The sequence below is a fragment of the Schistocerca piceifrons genome, chromosome 6 (genome assembly GCF_021461385.2).
Source record: "Schistocerca piceifrons isolate TAMUIC-IGC-003096 chromosome 6, iqSchPice1.1, whole genome shotgun sequence".
In the NCBI taxonomy this organism is placed as follows: Eukaryota; Metazoa; Arthropoda; class Insecta; order Orthoptera; family Acrididae; genus Schistocerca; species Schistocerca piceifrons.
The window spans coordinates 585,900,283-585,920,881 of NC_060143.1; positions in this window are offsets into that span (position 1 = coordinate 585,900,283).

The following is a 20,599-nucleotide window of genomic DNA, read 5'->3' on the forward strand; positions in this document are numbered from 1 at the left end:
AAACTCGGCACTGCACCTCTCCATGCCACCTGACGGAGCGAGCTGATCTGTCAAGACTAAACGTTTTCCTTGGTTTCCCTAAATCACACGAGGCAAATGCCGAGATTGCTCCTGTCTTTTAAAACTGGCATGGTCGCTTTTCATTCCCAGCCTTCGCAGTCCGAGCTCGTACTCCATCCGTAATGATCCCGTCGTAGGGGGGGACGACTTCGTCCTTCTCTTGAAAGCCATATTTGCTCTTCTGTTTATTTCATGACGCTCTGACAAAAATGATTCCTCTTGAAACAACAAGTTCTCCTGGTGCCTTTCATCGAATGAATCTGTCCCACTCTCTCTCGCTCTCTAAGATCAGAAAGGAGTGAAGGTACAAGAGCAACAGTGGGAGTTCAGGATGTTGCGGAAAAGAAAAAAAGCTCTAAAATGTAAATGGGTAGGACATATCACACGAGAAAGCATCGGAAGCTAGTCAGAGACAATACTACAGGTAAGTCCTAGAGAAAGATGAAGTCATGAGGCAGACGATCCGACCATTGGTTGAAGAACTGAAGAAATGCAGGGTTCAGCTGGTAAAGGACAGGAGGACAGAGTGAGGCAGGGAAACAGCGACTGGAATTGTACAGGGTGGGGCAAGTAAAAGAGTCCTGGAGAACAGAGTCCCACAGTACAATGAAACACAACAGAGGAAAGGAAATACAGTACTAAAATGACTATAGCAGATGCTGAAAATGACCACCAGGCACTTTCAGGCCATGATCAGCAAGTTGCTTATGGCGGATCGAAGCTGGACTACTAGCATTGCTGCAGTCTCACCCGAAAAGTTCTGCAGCAGTTCTTGAAGACTGAGAGGGTTGTTGCGATTCACCTTAGACTTGAGGGCTCCCCACACAAAGAAATCGCACTTTTAACCGGTGTAATGTGATGCGTATCCAACACGAGAGTCCCTTTTTAGAGTTCCACCTCTACATCGATGAAACGGAACCCCTGTAGGAGCATGTAGCTGTCCGTCTGTTAAGACCCCTTCTTCCCAGGAAAGGGTAGACTTATCAAGTTGAAATTGATGTCAAATACTAAGGTTTACGTTTCCTTCGCGGTGTAAAAACACATATTTTGATACATGCAGACTCACCCATCATAAACTGTAGATCAACTATTTATATACTTACCAAGACGTACTCAAAACTAATGCCTTCGAATTTTTATATAAATCTCTTACAGCTTCTTAAATAAAACAAAGGTTACCAACATTCCACTTCTTTATTCTTCATATCCGCAGATTTCCGGCGCTAGAGGGCACCGAATGGTAGCGTGTAAGATGGCGGTGTGTGTCACAACTGTGTTGGTGCGTGACCAACAGGATGCCATAATCAAGTCTCGAACTGGAAGAGCTCGCCCTCTCATGGAACACCCTCTGCTTCAGCGTGATAACACCAGACCACGCACGAGCGCCGCGACGTCTGCTACAGTCCGACGCCTCGGGTTAACTACCACCGATCAATCCCCGTACAGTCCCGACTTGGCCCCTTCCGTTTTTCGTCTGTTTGCAAAACTTAAAGAACTCTTACGAAGACTTCACTTCGATAGGGATGAAGCGTTGCAAGCAGATGTGACGATGTGATTCCATCAAGAAAGTCAAACATTCTACAGCGACGGTATCAAAAAACTGGTCTGTCGTTAAGAGAAGTGTGTTCATTGCCATGGTTACTATACTGAATAATAAATATGTAGACACGAAGAATAAAAATGTAGCACGTTAATAATATTTGTTTTATTTAAAAAGCTTTAAGATTTTTCACATAAAAAGTTCGAAGGCATTATTTTTCAGCACGCCTTCGTAACACTCAGAGAGCGAGAGTCCTTCTCGCACTTGCCAAGTATTCTTTTCTTTCTTTTCCTTTTTTTTCTAATTAGTGTGGACCATCTGAAGTGTTTCTCTTCTGAGATTTTTAGTGAATCACCTCGGAGACATTTCCAAGTTGTTGTGTTTTGTTCAGAGTACTCTATGATACTCCTATTTTCCATCGAAATGAATGGGTAGCACATTGACAGAAGATTGTAAGACGAACATCAACAAATGCAAAATAATGATAACTAAACCTAGTCGAATATATCAGTTGAGCCTGAGAGGATTACGTTTGAAAAAAACACATTAAAAGTAGTGTATGAGTTTTGCTTCATGGGCAAAAAAATACGTTATCATGGCCCAAATAGACACGATATAAAAAGCAGAGTGGTAAGAAAAATGTTTCTGATAGAGAGAAACTTGAATAAAATCTCCTCGGTTTGCAACATGCGTCACTTCGATAGAAACACTCGAGCTTTCGATGGTTGTCTCCGTCGTCGTCAACAATGACTGCCGTGGCGGTCGCAGTGTACCGTTTGTTTAGTTGCCAGAATAGCGTCTAGAAGCTTCCAGAGATGGTCAGAGTAACGCATGCGCGGTAACGCGAGTTGGGTAGCGCATAGCAACCTCGGCCAATGACATTCGACTGCGCCTGAGCCGGCCGCTGCCACCTTGTCTGGATTTGTCACTCCTAGTTCCCAACAAGTGTCCAAGCAATCGTCTTTGCTTTCGCTCGATATCCACAGTCCGTCCCCACGCCTTACCGTGTACAATTCTTCTATGTTAAAATTGTAGCGATCGAGTCTAATCTCAGCTGCCTCCTCTATAACAGAATTCCAATATAACGTCCCTGGGCCAAGCACTCTCGTCTTTTAAAACTGTTTTTCGTGTAAGTTTTCCAGGCAGTGGTCAGCCACTTCTCAAGCTCTCTTTGCTTAGTGGGTCGCATCTGCTCAGTCCAACGCTCAGCAACAACAGTATGAATTGTTTGTCCTGTGTATACTGCTACTGCATTCGCAGGCGACACCATACCTGCCGGCAACTCGAAGCCCATCGTTGCCTTTGGTGGAGTGTAACATATCTCATACGCTGAAGAGCTAAAGAAACTGGCACACCTGCCTAATATTGTGCAAGGTTCCGGCGAGCACGCAGAAGTGCTGCAACACGATGTGGTATGGACTCGAATAGTGTCTGAAGTAGTGCTGCAGGGAACTGACACCGTGAATCCTGCAGGGCTGTCCATAAATCCGTAAGGTACTAGGCGGTGGCGATTTCTTCTGAACTGCACATTGCTAGGTGACCAGATATGCCCAATAATGTTCATGTCTGGGGAGTTTGGTGGCTAGCGGAAGTGTTTAAACGCAGAAAAGTGTTCCTGGAGCCACTCTGTAGCAATTCTGGGCGTGAGGGGTGTCTCATTATCCTGCTGGAATTGCCCAAGTCCTTCGGAATACACAATGGACATAAATGGATGCAGGTGCCTAGACAGGACGTATCATCTGCCAGAGTCGTATCTAGACGTATCGTGGGTTCCATATCACTCCAACTGCATGCCCCACACCATTACAGAACTTCCACTAGCTTCAACACTCCACTGCTGACATACAGGGTCCATGGATTCATGAGGTTGTCTCCACTTCTGTATACGAGCATTCGCTCGATACAATTTGAAACGAGATTGGTCCGACTAGGGAACATGTTTCTAGTTATCAACAGTCCAATGTCGGTGTTGATGGGCCCAAGCGAGGCGTAAAGCTTTGTGTCATGCAGTCATCAAGGGTACACAATTGGGCCTTCGGTTCCGAAAGCCCATATCGATGATGTTTCGTTGAGTGGTTTACGCGCTGACACTTGTTGATGGCCCAGCATTGAAATCTCCAGCAATTTGAGGAAGTGCTGCACTTCTGTCACGTTGAACGATTCCTTTCAGTTGTCGTTGGTCCAGTTCTTGCAGGATCTATTTCCGGCCGTAGCGATGTTGGAGATACGATGTTTTACTGGATTCCTGATATTCGCGGTACACTCCTGAAATGGTGGTACGGCAAAATACCCACTTCATCGTTACCTCGGAGATGTCATCGCTCGTGCACCGACTATAACACCACGTTCAGACTCACTTAAATCTTCATAACCTGCCATTGTAGTAGCAGTATCCGATGTAACAACTGCACCAGACACTTGTTTTATATAGGCTTAGCCGACTGCAGCTCCGTATTCTGCCTGTTTTCATATCTCTGTAATTGCATACGCATGCCTATAGCACTTTCTTTGGCGCTTCAGTGTATCTTGGAGGTGGGTCGGAGCATTGGTCTAAGTCCATGTCTCTGTACCGTGCTTCCTAGCTTGCTGGTCGTTAGTCCACAATAAGGAAGGAATGTAGCCTATTCACAAGACGTCCTTTGTCGGTGGCACATAAAGGTGATTCCAATGTCTACTTCACTGTAAATAATCTTTGCAGTGTGTACTAACGTGTTCAAGACTGCTTTCTTGTATACAGTGTGGAGAACTACCTGCTTTCAAGTATCAATCAGTGTGCCTTGGTTTCCCATACAATGAATGACCAAGGTAGCCGCCAGCCTTCTGCTCAATTAAAACATCCCTCTCCATCTCAACAATAAATTTTATGTCGGTGTGGACAGTGATCATGTGGTCGAGAAACCGCCTCAGTGCATTTTCACCATCAGGAAGCAGCAAGGTGTCGTCAGTGTACATCAGGAGGGAAGATTAGTCCAGCATCACAGAGTTAAGAGCTTGCTCATCAAAGTGCTCCATGAAGAAGTTCACGACTGCAGGAACAACTAGGGTCGCACTGATGCACCGTTTCTCATAATATTCGTCGTGATATAGGAAGCACGTTGTCGTTTAGGCATGACAGAACAAAATGACGAACCATGCGGAAACTGTTTGGTCAGAACATCCAAAATGTCTTGTACTAGCACCCTAGTTAAAAGTGACATTACATCTACACTAACCATTATGCCTTTTGGCTTATCTTCATGTACCTGAGTTTTTCAGCAAATGACTGCGAATTGACGACATGGCGTGCGCAGTGTCCCATCTGGCTGCCAATAAGGCTTCCAGTTGATTTTCCAATCTGCAGCTGGGTGAGCCGATTGTAGAAATAATAGGCCTAAAATGACACATTCTTTGTGTACCTCTGGCAATCTATAAAGCTTGGCAAGTCTGGTGGCATGTACCATCAATTTCATCACCACTTCCTCTGGCGCACCAGTCCTTTAATAACTTTCCTAGCGAAAGCTTGCCCACCAAAATCTTATTTTAGCCTATTCTGTGAGAATCAAGATTTATTTTTATTGCCAAGCGATAAAGGAAATGCCATTTAGATTCTGAATACTGAAGTCTGCCACCTGAAAGTTTTACGTTTATCAGAGGATGATACGTAATGTATGAGTATTTGCAGTCCGACGTAGGCCATCATCAGAAATACAGGGAGTGATGATGAAATTAATGCCACATGGCACCTGAGCTCCCATGCTTTATGGATTGTCAAAAATACTCGAGGAAGGCGGCCTTTAGGCCAATTGTTTCTACAATCAGTTCACCCATCTACTGGTTGGCAAAAGAACTGGCAGCCTTATTAGCATCCAAACTGGGTCACTGTGAACACCATGTCGTCAACTCGCAATCATTTATTGAGAAATTCAGGCAAATGAAATCAGTCCAAAACATCATAACGATTAGTCTAGATGTAATGTCACTTTTTAGCAGGGGACCAACTCAAGACATGTTGGATCTTTTGACCCAACATTTTCCACATAGGATCATCAAGTTTTTCCGCCAAGAATTAATGTACATCTTGTGGTGCTATGAATATTATGAAATGACAAATGGCACAACGATAGTATCCCCAGTATCTCTAGCTGTTGCGAACTTCTTCGCGAAGCTCTTTGAAGAGCGAGCTCTGAACTCCGCGATGCTGCATTCATCTCACTTCCTATGGTACGCTGAGGATACTTTCTTGATATGCCTTAACGGTGAAAACGCGCTGCAGCAGTTAGTCGACCACATGTATATTGTCCATCCCCATATTAAATTTACTGTTGAGATGTAAAGCGATGATAAGTCACTGCTTTTGGATGTTTTAGTTGACGAGAAGGCACGAGGCCAGATTGTCATTAAATGTACAGGAAACCAAAGTACCCAGATTGGTGCCTGCCCGGATAGCCGCGTGGTCTAATGCGCTGCTTCCCGAGTGGGAAGGCATGCCGGTCCCCAGCCGGTGGATTAATGTCGAGGACCGGTGTGCCAGCCAGCCTGTGGAAGCTTTTAAAGGCGGTTTTCCATCTATCTCGGCGAATGAGGGCTAGTTACCCTTATTCCAGTTCAGTTACACTGTGTCGAAGATCGCTACGCAGAGACCATTTCCATGTACTCGTACACCATAATTATTCTACCACGCAAACACTTGGGGCTACGAGACATTCCTGAGGTGGGGGGAGAGGGGTGGGGGGTCCACTGGGAGCAGAACCACACACTAACCCTGGGTTAGGTGTGGGGCGGCGGTGGGGTGGGTGGACTGTTGTGGCCTGTTGTGGGGTTGTGGACCACTGAGGGCTACGGCGGGACGAAGCCTCTCTGTCGTTTCGAGGTCTCTGGTTTAACACATACATACATACCCAGACTGGTTCTTGAATAGAAATAGTTTTGCCCATGTTGTACGGAAGAAAGCAGTCTCGAACACACTAGTACACAGGACAATGACCATCTACTAGCAGAATAGCAGCATTTGAGAGGTGTGTTTAGCAAAATGGTTACAGCAGGCGAGACACTGCAATTGAACTTACGTTGCACCTACGAAGGACGCATTGTAATTAGGAAGAAGAGGCCAAGTTTGTCACATTTATTGATGCTTTAATTTCGTTACCCAGTCTCTTAGGAAAAGTAATAAGTTTTTAGCAAAGGCACTAAGAAATGATGGGAAAGTCACAGTTATTCAGTTGCTGTCAGACGGTCCATAAGTGAAAATTATCAATATACCGTAGTATTACGCGCAACTGAGGAGGACAGGACCACAAAAGTTGAAGATGTCAATACAGCTATGTCAAGCATTCCCTGTCAACGTGTACAACAGGTTCAAGAAAATACATCTGAGACTCCATAAGACGATACAGCATACAAAATTCAACAGAACATGCAAAAAGAACGATTTAATTCCAAGTTACATTAATGTAAAGGTTAAAAACAGTTCTACAGTGGCACAAAAGTCGAAATCATTTGCAGAACGATATTGGTTACTACATGAAATTAAGATGCTCTATTCGAAAAAACAGCACCTAAACATGATGCTCTATCAGACTCATCTAGAATTGGCAAAAAACGTAGGAAACGCCGCAGTTTTCTTGGCACTAGTAGAAAAAACTGAGCACAACACATACATAGCAATGAAACATTTACAAAACAAACATAAACACAAGATAATGAAACTAACAGTAAAAAAGACGCAAAAATACATTTACATTTTAAATGTGAAACCACATGAACACCAACACACATTCCATCCACGCTTAGTTAACCTAACAGAGACAGAACTACATGAAAACGAAAAAATGCTCTTGGAAAAAGGTTTGAAACACTGCACCAATAGCAAAGTGAACAATCAATACATAGAAAATCTCATAGTAGAAACTGAACACATCCTTACACGTGAAGAACAACAAAACAATTGTGAAATAAACATAGGACTGACAAGAGAACTAGTAAAAGAAGAAATAAAAGGCATAATAAAACAAACACAGCAGACACACAATAAGAACAACCAAACAGAAGCAGCTACTATGAAAAGGTTAAAACAAAAGTTAACAAACAACAATGTATTAATAACAAGAGCAGACAAGGGAAATGTAACAGTACTCATGGATAAAGAGCAATACATCACAAAAACCAAGGAATACATAAACACCAACGCAATACAAAAACTGAAGTCAGATCCAACTACACGATTCCAGGCAAATGTGAAACGAACACTGAAAAACATTGAACACACGCTCACAGACAAACAGAAATACTACTTAACACAGAAAAACCCAGAAGCACCAACACTCCACAGTCAACCGAAAGTACATAAAGACGGAATGAGACCTGTTATCAACTTCAAGAAAGCCCCAACACACCGCATAGCCAAACACCTCCAAAAGTTAGTTACAAAACACTATAAAGTAGAAAACAACAGAACAGTGATAAACACAGGAAACCTAATAGAAAACATACAGAACATACAGGTACCACACACAGCATCACTGATTTCATTCAATATAGAAAATATGTATACCTCCATCCCTATCACAGAAACAATAGCAATCGTAGAACAAAATGTCTCATCCCACAGCAACCTCACCACAGACGCAATAAAAGAAATAACAGATATGCTCAGACTGACAACAGAACAAAACTACTTTCAGTTTGAGGAAGAATATTATCTACAAACTGATGGACTGCCCATGGGATCCCCAATATCAGGAACAGTAGCAAACATTTTCATCAGTCACCTTGAAAATCAGATATTTTATAAGATAACCACAAATGAAAGTTTCAAAATCATATATTGGTACAGATACGTGGATGACATTATTTGTCTGGTAGACGAGCCAAGTGAAAAAATAGATGAACTCCATTCAGAAATAAACAAAGCTCATAAGAACATAAAATTCACACTTGATAAAGAAAAAGAAAATCAAATAAATTTTCTTGACATTACAATTAAAAAAGAAAATGGAAAACATACATTTAACATCTTTAGAAAACCAACAGCCACGGACACAATAATACATTCCACATCAAACCACCCCCAAAGCCAGAAACTTGCAGCACTAAGACACATGTTACATAGATTAAACAGAATCCCACTCAGCAAGAGAAACTATGAACAAGAAATGAACACGATCATACAAATAGCTAGGAACAACGGGTATGACACACATGTGGTACACAGGCTCAATCAAAAAATAAAAACACAAATAAAAAACAAACACAACATTTCCACAATGCAAAAGAACTCACAAGCTGAAAACTTACAAACACACTCAACAAACACACACAGTGACAACACCACACAGAAAAGAACCAGATGGTACACCATGACCTACACACATAAACTAACACACAGAGTTGCAAACATCCTAAAGAGACAGGGCTTCAAAATAGCATATAAACGTGGGCAAACCCTTCAATCACACCTAAGCCAGCCAGCTACCAAGAGGGACAAATTCGAACAATCAGAAATATATAAACTTGAATGTCAAAGTTGTGATGCAGCATACATAGGCATGACATGCAGGAATTTTGAAACAAGATACAAAGAACATATCAGATGTTGGAAGTATGAAACAAACCATTCCACATTTGCAGAGCATTTAAAACACTACAACCATCATCTACAAACATGGAACAAGAAATGAAAATAATGAGAATAAGCAACCATGACAAACATCTTATACAAATGCAAGAAAACTTCCACATCCAGAAAGGCATAGCAGAAAACAAACATGTGATAAATGAACGAACACACATCAGCACAGGCTCCCTACTACACTTAATAAAGGAAATGATAACATATATATATAAAATACAGACAGACAGACAGACACACACACACACACACACACACACACACACACACACACACACACACACACATACACAGCCCACCTCCCAAAAAAAAAAATACATAACACCAAAATACAGACACACACACACACACACACACACACACACACACACACACACACACATACACAGGACAAAAATAAATAAATAAATAAATAAATACAATAAAATTAAATTAATACGACACCAAAACACACACACACACACACAAATGCATACACGAACAGACCACAGATACTTCAATAGTTACACTCATAAGTTTGGCAGTAATATTCGATCTTTGGCAAAAACATTTGACAGTCGGCAACAGAAACCAAAACATTGCATTAAAACAAGCGTTCAGTGCATAGTGCTGTGGAATGCGGAAAAAACAGCAAATTGGCGCTCATAGGAAGAAGAATAACACCAAAAATGCAACAGGAGCGTAATATGTAAGAAACTGTCTACGCAACCTGTAAGTACAGTTCAAAACATTACTACTTAATAGGAAATACCAACCACCAGAACTGTTTATAACCTATAGGCACAGTGACAAAAATGTAAATAAAATAGCTAACATATGTACATATTCCAGGCCACTGATGATGCCTTGCAGAAAATAAAGGCGAAACGCGTATGGCACTAAAATTGTGTTTTATTCAGTTGCTGTCAGACGGTCCATAAGTGAAAATTATCAATATACCGTAGTCACAGTGAAGTACTGCGATAGCAGTCGCAGGCTAGCGGACACAGTGTGACGACGTACAGGTCAGAAAAATGCAGGCTTAAGGGAGCTGCGAGATGACGCTCCTCTCACTCTGCAGAGAACTGCGCCGCGCTGCGGTCCCATCAGCAGCAGGGAGGATAACGAGACGACTGGGCACTGCCAGCAGCAGCCGTGCCTTCGAGATCACGACCACTTGAGTTCCTCGTGGGACTTAACGCCACAACACCGTCAACCTGCCGACTGTGCCTGCTGTTGTACTGAATTCCTTGTGGGACTCGGTGCCTCAGCACCGGCCATCACGGACTCCTGCCAGAGGGCAGCGGGTCGAATCCCGCGTACAGCTGTCTCCAGCCGCTGCTGTGGTGAATGCGTGCACCACTGACGTCACAGCAGTACGCCGTCCCGCCGTCCACTGGGCTACCTGGTGTCAGCAGCGTAGTGCAGCTACGTGACTTGTTTCGCCAGCACGGGAGCTGCTGATCCCACGTCAGTGCCGGCCGGGATCGACAGAGGTGTGTGCTGCGTTGCTGAGCCGTGACGAAGCATGTACGGAAGTTGAATAAAGCACTCACCCCCACCGAGTGCAACTGCACTTCTCAGAGTGATGCTAACAACGGAACCTCCCCATCGCACCCCCCTCAGATTTAGTTATAAGTTGGCACAGTGGATAGGCCTTGAAAAACTGAACACAGATCAGTCGAGAAAACAAGAAGAAGTTGTGTGGAACTATGAAAAAATAAGCAAAATATAGAAACTGGGTCGTCCATGCCTAAGATAGGCAATATTAAGGGCAATGTGAGCCGCGGAGCGCCGTGGTCCCGTGGTTAGCGTGAACAGCTGCGGAACCAGAGGTCTTCGGTTCAAATCTTCCCTCGACCGAAAATTTTAACTTTTTATTCTCAGTTTATTTGACAAACCCTTATGTTTTCATCACTTTTTTGGAGTGATTATTACATCCACAAGAAAACCTAAATCGGGCAAGGTAGAAGAATCTTTTTATCCATTCGCCAAGTGTACTAGTTAGGTGGGTCGACAACATATTCCTGTCATGTGACGCACATGCTGTCACCAGTGTCGCATAGAATATATCAGACGTGTTTTCCTGTGGAGGAATCGGTTGACCTATGACCTTACGATCAAATGTTTTCGGTTCCCATTGAGGAGACACGTCCTTTCGTCAACTAATCGCACGGTTTTGCGGTGCTGTCGCAAAACACAGACACTAAACTTATTACAGTGAACAGAGACGTCAATGAACGAACGGACAGATCATAACATTGCGAAAATAAAGAAAGCAAAATTTTCAGCCGAGGGCAGATTCGAACTAAATACCCCTCGTTCCGCAGCTGTTCACGCTAACCACGGGACCACGGCGCTCCGCGGCTCACATTGCCCTTAATATTGCCTATCTTAGGCATGGACGACCCAGTTTGTATATTTTTGCTTATTTTTTCATAGTTCCACACAACTTCTTCCTGTTTTCTCGATTGATCTGTGTTCAGTTTTTCAAGGCCTATCCACTGTGCCAACTTATAACTAAATCTGAGGGGGGTGCGATGGGGATGTTCCCTTGTAAGAGACCCTCGTCGCTGCAGTCAGCCGAGTCTGTAGCGTTTAATCGTTCTGGCCACATGGATGGGCTGTATAGAGAATCCATATAGCTACTCATAAGCAAAAGAAGAAGGTCGGTGATACAGGTAGCCACGTAGTGTCCTATCCCTGTTATTGTCGGAGTATTATTTGTGTGTCGTTTTCTGATTATTAAATCTAAATTGCGAAAATGAATGACGGTGTGTCAATTGCATAGAAAAGACACAAGGTGTCACCAGAGAAGAGCCTATACAGTAATCAGTAAGTACTGTAGCTCAGTTGACGGCGAGTATATTGGTTTTCAACAATAAACTAGTGGAGAAGAAAGAAGAGACTAAGTTGTTGAAGTTACAGACTCCAGCAGTGGGTCTAGCTATTGCTAATCTCGTTTTTCCCTTTTCTGTTAACATCATCTGAGGATGTGTTGGCACTTGTAGAAAATCTCTCATCACTGGCTGACGTAGGGGGTTGTTCAGTTAAGCAATTATTTCACATAGGAACTTCTACGTTTAACATGAAAAGTGAAGTTCTTTGTACTGTGCACAGAGGTACTCTGCAAGCGAGAGACTGTTGATCAACGCAGACAGGGATTGGAACAAATATATAGGGAACAGAAGAGTGCACAGTATTTCCGTGAGCAGTTAAGTGTGATTTTGAGGATAGAATTAGCGAACTTAAGGTAGAGTCTTAGACATAAAATCTGGCCTGACACTGCAGAGACTTAAGCTCGGGTAGTTCACTTAAGCTGCCCAATAAAACCTGCCACCCATCAGAAATATAAGCCAGGCTATATATGGAATTGGGCAACATAGTTGGATGCAGAAGTGTATGGAGGATGTGTCGTGATCTTCTCGAATTGTTACTGTGTTGTCTCAATTAATGGTCTGGTGGTGAAGTACAGCCTCGGCCACCGACAGGGAAGATTATCAGTTCAGCGAAATAGCAGATGGGGGTACTGAGACGCTTTTGCTATCAAACTGGTATGCATTAAAAGTGTCAATTAATTACGCCACTCCCATCCACCCTACCCCCAGATGAGGTCATGTGTTTTTTTCAGCCTGCATGTGCGTACTGATCCCCATCCCCTCCCCCTCCCCACGCCTCCCTCACCTACTCTATTGGCACAAATTTCGAATTTTGGCGGCTATTGCGAATTATGGCGGTAATTACGAATTTTGGCAGGAATTTAAAAAAATGATGGGAATTTCTTGTCCAAGGGCTGTACTAACATCCCACTCCACCACTCACCAGAGAATTGGCGGGAAATCAAAAATGGCAGTGCCCTTTCCAGAACTCAAAACCCGGTCGTCCTGGATGGCAAATTCAAGTGTACCGCCCTGACACAATTATACTACCAGAGGCGCTTGGAACTGGCAGGAAATTAAAAATGGTGGTACCCTTTCTGGGACTCAAACTCTGGTCTTCCTGAGCGGAAAGCCCCAGTGCACCTCTGCACCTCCTGCCTTCCCCAACAGATGAAAACTGCCCAGAGAGGAAGGTTAGGTTACTGTACTTTATTTATTTTTGTTGGGAAGCTGAAGTAAAGATCGGTCGTTATTACGTAATTAATCATAAAAGATCGTTCCTAATTACACAACTATATGCGAAGAAGTACAGAAGGACTGCCTAAAATCGCAATACAGCTGAAAACTTCACTATGCTATACAACTGGTGTTATCTTGTTGGAAAAAAGTTCATAGTACCGCTCGAAACTAGTGACAGACGTATTCAAACTTTACTCTTCACTTACAAGCTGGTTGGAAGAAGGTCGGGCTGTAAGATATTATGTTTATTCTTTTTGGTGGGAAATATGTTCAAGTGACGAGATGCTGGTGTTGGACAGAGAGGAGTTTATTAACAGGTGTATTACTTCTAACCACACGGCTGAGGACAGTAACTACCGCTTTTTGACCTCAGAGTCGACTACAGGCAGCTGCTCGACAATCACACAGCAGCCGAGCTTATCGAAGCCAATACACGCCACCGCAACTGATGGACAATGCTTCACTGCTCTAATTTACACACCGAAATTGTCGTGAACAATCCAGCACTCATAATCAACATGTCATAACGCAACACGTATACTGGGCAGCGTCGTTGTCTCAAAAAATTGCAGTTAGGTGGCAACTGAACGTGCGTTCTCCTTGATGTACAGCCGAGAACTAGTTGAGTTATAGACACTCTTACCTCCCCCTCCCTCCCTACACCTACAGTGGGGACACACGCCTGCTACGGTCACGCGCCACACCCTGCTTTGCAGCCCTCAGCCATCCCCCAACAGACAAGCTTGTGGAGGCTGAGCGCCTTGAGGCGACGGTCCAAGCATCGGCCTTTCGCTAACCCAAAAGGAAAATGGAAAATTTTGTGTCGCCGCCCACACGCCACCCACTGGTCGAGACGCCACTGCCTACTGTGACCACAGACACACACACACACACACACACACACACACATACGCACATGCACACGACCATTCCCACATTGCGCCCACATTATGGACGTAAAAACACTGCACTGCACTGTAAAACTTAAGATGTATTTAACGTCAACGCATCTCTTATAATCGAACATTTGTTAAAAAATGAAACACACTCGCGACAATATTAAATGTCCTCTATCCATGAAAACAGGTGCAGTCCATTTTCTTTTAGTTTCATGAGCAAAATCAGTAAAGTTTTTACGTCTGACCGCAGGATAAAATTCACATCTCAGTATTTTGCGACATCCAATGAGGCGAAAAAAAAGCTACTGCACATCTGCTGATCACAGATGACCAGATTGCAGAAGATAGTTTTGTTCATGTGTAGGATAGTATAGCAGTTTCATCCTAACATCACATCTCACGAGTTCACTGCCCTCACACTATTAAAGTTAGCACTCCGTCTTCAGGCCACGAGTGGTCTACTGGGACCATCCGACCGCCGTGTCATCCTCAGTGGAGGATGCGGATAGGAGGGGCGTGGGGTCAGCACACCGCTCTCCCAGTCGTTATGATGGTATTCTTGAACGAAGCCGCTACTATTCGGTCGAGGAGCTCCTCAATTGGCGTCAGGAGGCTGAGTGCACCCCGAAAAATGGCAACAGCGCATGGCGGCCTGGATGGTCACCCATCCAAGTGCCGACCACGCCCGACAGCGCTTAACTTCGGTGATCTCACTGGAACCGGTGGACCCACTGCCGCAAGGCCGTTGCCACCTTTTAAAGTAGATACATGTAAAATAGGTCAACTCTCCCGCAGAACACACTAGAGAATGGCGTAAGTCCGATAGACACTCGGATTCTTCTCGTAAATACTTAAGTAATAACATTGCTTGTGAGAACCAACCATAAATCGGTGATATGTATATTCTACTGCATGTGTAAGAACACAGTTATGGATTGGGATAAATATGTTTTGCCTGCTTCAATATAGTGTCGCCTTTGTTGATGTGTGCCTTATGAAAACCCACGTAGATGGAGGGAGAGGGTTAAAAGTGAATGCAGCCAGTGCAGAATTTTTTAGCTTTTCTCGGTCCTGAGTCTCTGGGAGCACCAAGCCGACTTCAGATGCCCCAATTTGATGGTACTTTTTCTATAACTTCATGTATTCACAGTCAATTTACGTAATTTTTCAAGTTTTTTTCGTGATTTTACATATTTAGTCGTATTTCCCTGAATTTTTGGTATTTCCATCAATTTTTGCTAATCATACCTGGTTTCCCTCGATTTTATTCCATTTTGTCATTTTCGCGTTTTTAGTTGTTAGTAGGAATATCAAGGGCTCAGATGGAAACCCAGTTCTAAGCAAAGAGGAGGAAAGCAGAAAGGTGGAAGGAGTATATAGAGGGTCTATACAAAGGCGATGTACTTGAGGGCAATATTATGGAAATGGAAGAGGATGTAGATGAAGATGAAATGGGAGATATGATACTGCTTGAAGAGTCTGACAGAGCACTGAAAGACCTGAGTCGAAACAAGGCCCCGGGAGTAGACAACATTCCATTAGAACTACTGACGGCCTTGGGAGAACCAGTCCTGACAAAACTCTACCATCTGCTGAGCAAGATGTACGACACAGGCGAAATACCCTCAGACTTCAAGAAGAATATAATAATTCCAATCACAAAGAAAGCAGGTGTTGACAGATGCGAAAATTACCGAACTATCAGTTTAATAAGCCACAGCTGCAAAACACTAACGCGAATTATTTACAGACGAATGGAAAAACTGGTAGACCTCGGCGAAGATCAGTTTGGATTCAGTAGAAATGTTGGAACACGTGAGGCAATGCTGACCCTACGACTTATCTTAGAAGAAAGATTAAGGAAAGGCAAACCTACGTTTCTAGCATTTGTAGACTTAGAGAAAGCTTTTGACATTGTTGACTGGAATACTCTCTTTCAAATTCTAAAGGTGGCAGGGGTAAAATACAGGGAGCGAAAGGCTATTTACAATTTGTACAGAAACCAGATGGCAGTTATAAGAGTCTAGGGGCATGAAACGGAAGCAATGGTTGGGAAGGGAGTGAGACAGGGTTGTAGCCTCTCCCCGATGTTATTCAATCTGTATATTGAGCAGGCAGTAAAGGAAACAAAAGAAAAATTTGGAGTAGGTATTAAAATCTAGGGAGAAGAAATAAAAACTTTGAGGTTCGCCGATGACATTGTAATTCTGTCAGAGACAGCAAAGGACTTGGAAGAGCAGTTGAACGGAATCGACAGTGTCTTGAAAGGAGGATATAAGATGAACATCAACAAAAGTAAAACGAGGATAATGGAATGTAGTCGAATTAAGTCGGGTGATCCTGAGGGAGTTAGATTAGAAAATGAGACACTTAAAGTAGTAAAGGAGTTTTGCTATTTCGGGAGCAAAATAACTGATGATGGTCGAAGTAGAGTGGATATAAAATGTAGGCTGGCAATAGCAAGGAAAGCGTTTCTGAAGAAAAGAAATCCGTTAACATCGAGTATAGATTTAAGTGTCAGGAAGTCGTTTCTGAAAGTATTTGTATGGAGTGTAGCCATGTATGGAAGTGAAACATGGACAATAAATAGTTTGGACAAGAGGAGAATAGAAGCTTTCGAAATGTGGTGCTACAGAAGAATGCTGGAGATTAGGTGGGTAGATCACATAACTAATGAGGAGGTATTGAATAGGATTGGGGAGAAGTTTGTGGCACAACTTGACTAGAAGAAGGGATCGGTTGGTAGGACATGTCCTGCGGCATCAAGGGATCACAAATCTAGCATTGGAGGGCAGCGTGGAGGGTAAAAATCGTAGAGGGAGACCAAGAGATGAATGCACTAAGCAGATTCAGAAGGATGTAGGTTGCAGTAGGTACTGGGAGATGAAGGAGCTTGCACAGGATAGATTAGCATGGATAGCTGCATCAAACCAGTCTCAGGACTGAAAACCACAACAACAGTTGTTTTTCCATATGTATATCGTCATATTGTTGGCATACCCATGCTTTGTTTGATTTTAGACGAGATTACTTGTGTGTCATACACAGTAGCTATGAAAAAGTGCTAAGAATTTCCCTTTTCCAGATGATCTGCATGCATGAATTTTGTACAGGAAGATCATCAAAGTATTGTAACGCTCGCCTCGTACCTAGATGAGACTCATCAAGTGGTGCAGATCGGTAAGTCGTAGTCTGGAAACTAATCCATGTATTGCTGTGACACATCAGACAGGTTGTCTGCAGACTCGTGTATCGATGCACTTGATGGAAACTCAAAGTCTGGCACAGCTCTACATGGTCATCTAACCTCCACTCTACCATGTAGTGATCTGCAACAGGGAGTTGACATGTGTACAGATTAGATTTATCGTGCTGCTCTGATATTTTTTGGCCATAATTATATGCCCTTATTGCTCACCACGTGAGCTTCACTGCTTTTTTTTTTTTTTTTTTTTTTTTTTACAGCTTCCAACTCTGATACGCCCCCACAACCATGTCAGGACAACTACAAACTGTAGATTTTGGGTACTTTTATTCTAGTAATAAGTTTGTCGTTAATTAACAGTGTGATGACTGCACTTAGCATCAGGGAAGATGGGAGTGTCACCTCCACGTGCCTACAGAGTGCGCACACCCAACAACATAATTTGTTGATGGACAGTTAGCAATCATCGCCCTGCTGACAGCTCTACACACCAATGCACACAGAGACTACGCAAGTATATTACCAACTGCGAAGCCTCTATTTGAACCGCTTGTATGTCTTCAAATAGCGAAAAAATGTTCGCAAAACAGTTCTGAAGGAGATTTAAGTACATTTAAATGAGTCCTGCTAAAGAGCATAACATCCTCGATGCAAGTTGTATTATCAACATTTCGTAACAATATTGTCTAGATTCTCCAGTAATAACAACAAACCAAGGCATCATGCTGCGCCTGTCACACATCTTTTTATACTCTTAAATATCCACGATGATGACACATAATCATCCCAATTCCACTATCTTGTGTGCTAGATGTCCGTTGGAAGGATGGAAGCAGTCCTTTGTGAGTATTACTCTTATGTACGATACAGAACAGCGTATTAGTCAGATGGTACAGCACTGTACTCCATTAATGCCAACCATGACCTCCTGCAGGTGGAACCACCACGCATTATATCCAGAATGGTGTCAAGGTGATGATCCACAATACAGTACGTCCGAAACAGCGTTCAAAGGTAGATCCATTACTGAGAGGACAGGGTGACGTTTATGGTAGCCATCTACGACACTTGCGTAGACACACACATACAGAAAATAGAGCAAGTACATTGCATCTGTGGAATATATGGTTGTGCGTGACTGGGTGCAGTCGACCATAGTAGTGTACCGTCCGACTAATGTGCTGTTCTGTACTATTTATTAGAATAATACTCCATTCAATGGACATCTAGCACACAAAAGAGCTAAACTACCTAATATCATACCCAGACTTGTTTGTGCAAGAGGAATGCTACCTGAGCTGTGCTGGTGCTCATGTAAAAAGCAAAAAGTCTTTTACATCTCCTTTCGGTACTGGCCTTGGTGTTTACTGCCTTGTAAGATGTTACTGCTTTTTCCTGTTCATTTTCGTTCAGCAGATCCTAGGTGGTATCCAAATATATCAGCTATCATGCCGATTTTCCTCACTCTGTTTCCTAGTGAGACGTAATCGCTTCTGCCAAAACCATACTACTACTACTGCTAATGATAAGCACAACTGACGTAGGAAATATGATTGAGGGTATGTAAATTTCTGTCTTAAAATGACATATAAAATCCATTAATTTCCTAAGAAACTGAACAGCAATCCCCTGACTCCGTTCTAGTTGACTCGAGCAATGGATGTACATTGACAATGCGATCCTAGCCCAACAAAATAGTGTAGAAGGAAGTAGTTTTATCATTTGGCAGGGTGCTTGTACGGCTGACGTTGGACAAATATATTCTACATTAGAATATTAAGAGCGAGGCATTCCACACTACTAATACTTCAGATACCATATGGTTTTAACAATATAGCATTTTTAGGTACAGAGCCGTTTAACCATAGGAGTGTGTGTTTATGCTCTACAGTCACTTCTTTCATGCTGGTACCTTCCTGGTACTGGCTTCAGACAGTGGAATAATGCTTCAGAATTAATAGCACTGTTGAATGTTTCAAACTCCACCTGTCTGGAGCTCCATCATGTACAAATAACACATTTCTTTTTAACCATCTGTTATATCACCACAACACTCTCACGTCTACTATACACCAATAAGAGGGGAGGATTCGTGTTGCAGTGAGGATTGGTCAATCACAATGTGGGAGGGATTTGTTAATCTCCAGCTTTATCCCATGAATGTGTGAATTCTCTGTGACACCCATCCACAGAGGGAAAGATGGCCAGCTGTAATCGAAATTCTGCACTATGATAGATGCACTGTAAATATATGGATAACTTTTTTCATCGGTGTAGGACGCAGTCTGGTATACTTTCGCATATATTGCCAAATGGATGTACTGCACAGTCATCTATCTGCATTCACAATCTAGTATATTATAGCTGCAAAGTAGTTGAGGGGTGATTTGGTGATGATACAGGAAGCAATCTGCTGTGTCATTGGCTGGCACTGAAATTAATGCAGAATTGGCAAAATTGCTAAAATTTATCATACACCTACTGCAGTGCATATTACAGTACATCGTTCCATATCAAAGGTGTCTTTCCCATTCTGTCCATCCACTGATACACTGTTGATTACCACATAATAATGATTGGCTAACACAACTTGGTTGAGATTGAGAGAGCCTTTGCAGAACACTGGATATCTGATACTCGTCGCTGTGGAGCATAGGATTAAAGGTAGAGGTTCTCATCTTTAGACTATTGTTTTCAATGCTGCACTCTTGTGTCCTGTTTCCATATCCTGTGATGCCTTCCACATACTTTTTCTTTTCACCAATAAGATAACACTACCTCTTTTTATTTCTACTACCTCATGCATGTTGTGAACAGCACCTTCCACTGATGGTCGACACCAGAACAGTAACCACGTCCATGACTGCGAGGAAACAATGCTCTTCAAAATGGAACACTGAGACATCCGTTACCCTGTCACTGTGGAAGATGAGATTAACTATATAGGTCATCACCTTTGGATAGTTATTGGAAATGTTCTGCAATGGTGTAAAATATTCCAGGTTCCATATGTTGTGATGTCTTCCACATGTTTGTCACTGAGAAACATCGCCTCTGTGTTTTATTTCTGCCAACTTGTGTTTTGTGGGAGCTGTGCAGTTTACACCATGTGATGATCAGCTTAATGTGAGTTCCAATGGGTTGAAACGTGTTAATGCCAGTTTAACACCTAACTCAGGGCTTGAAGTCATG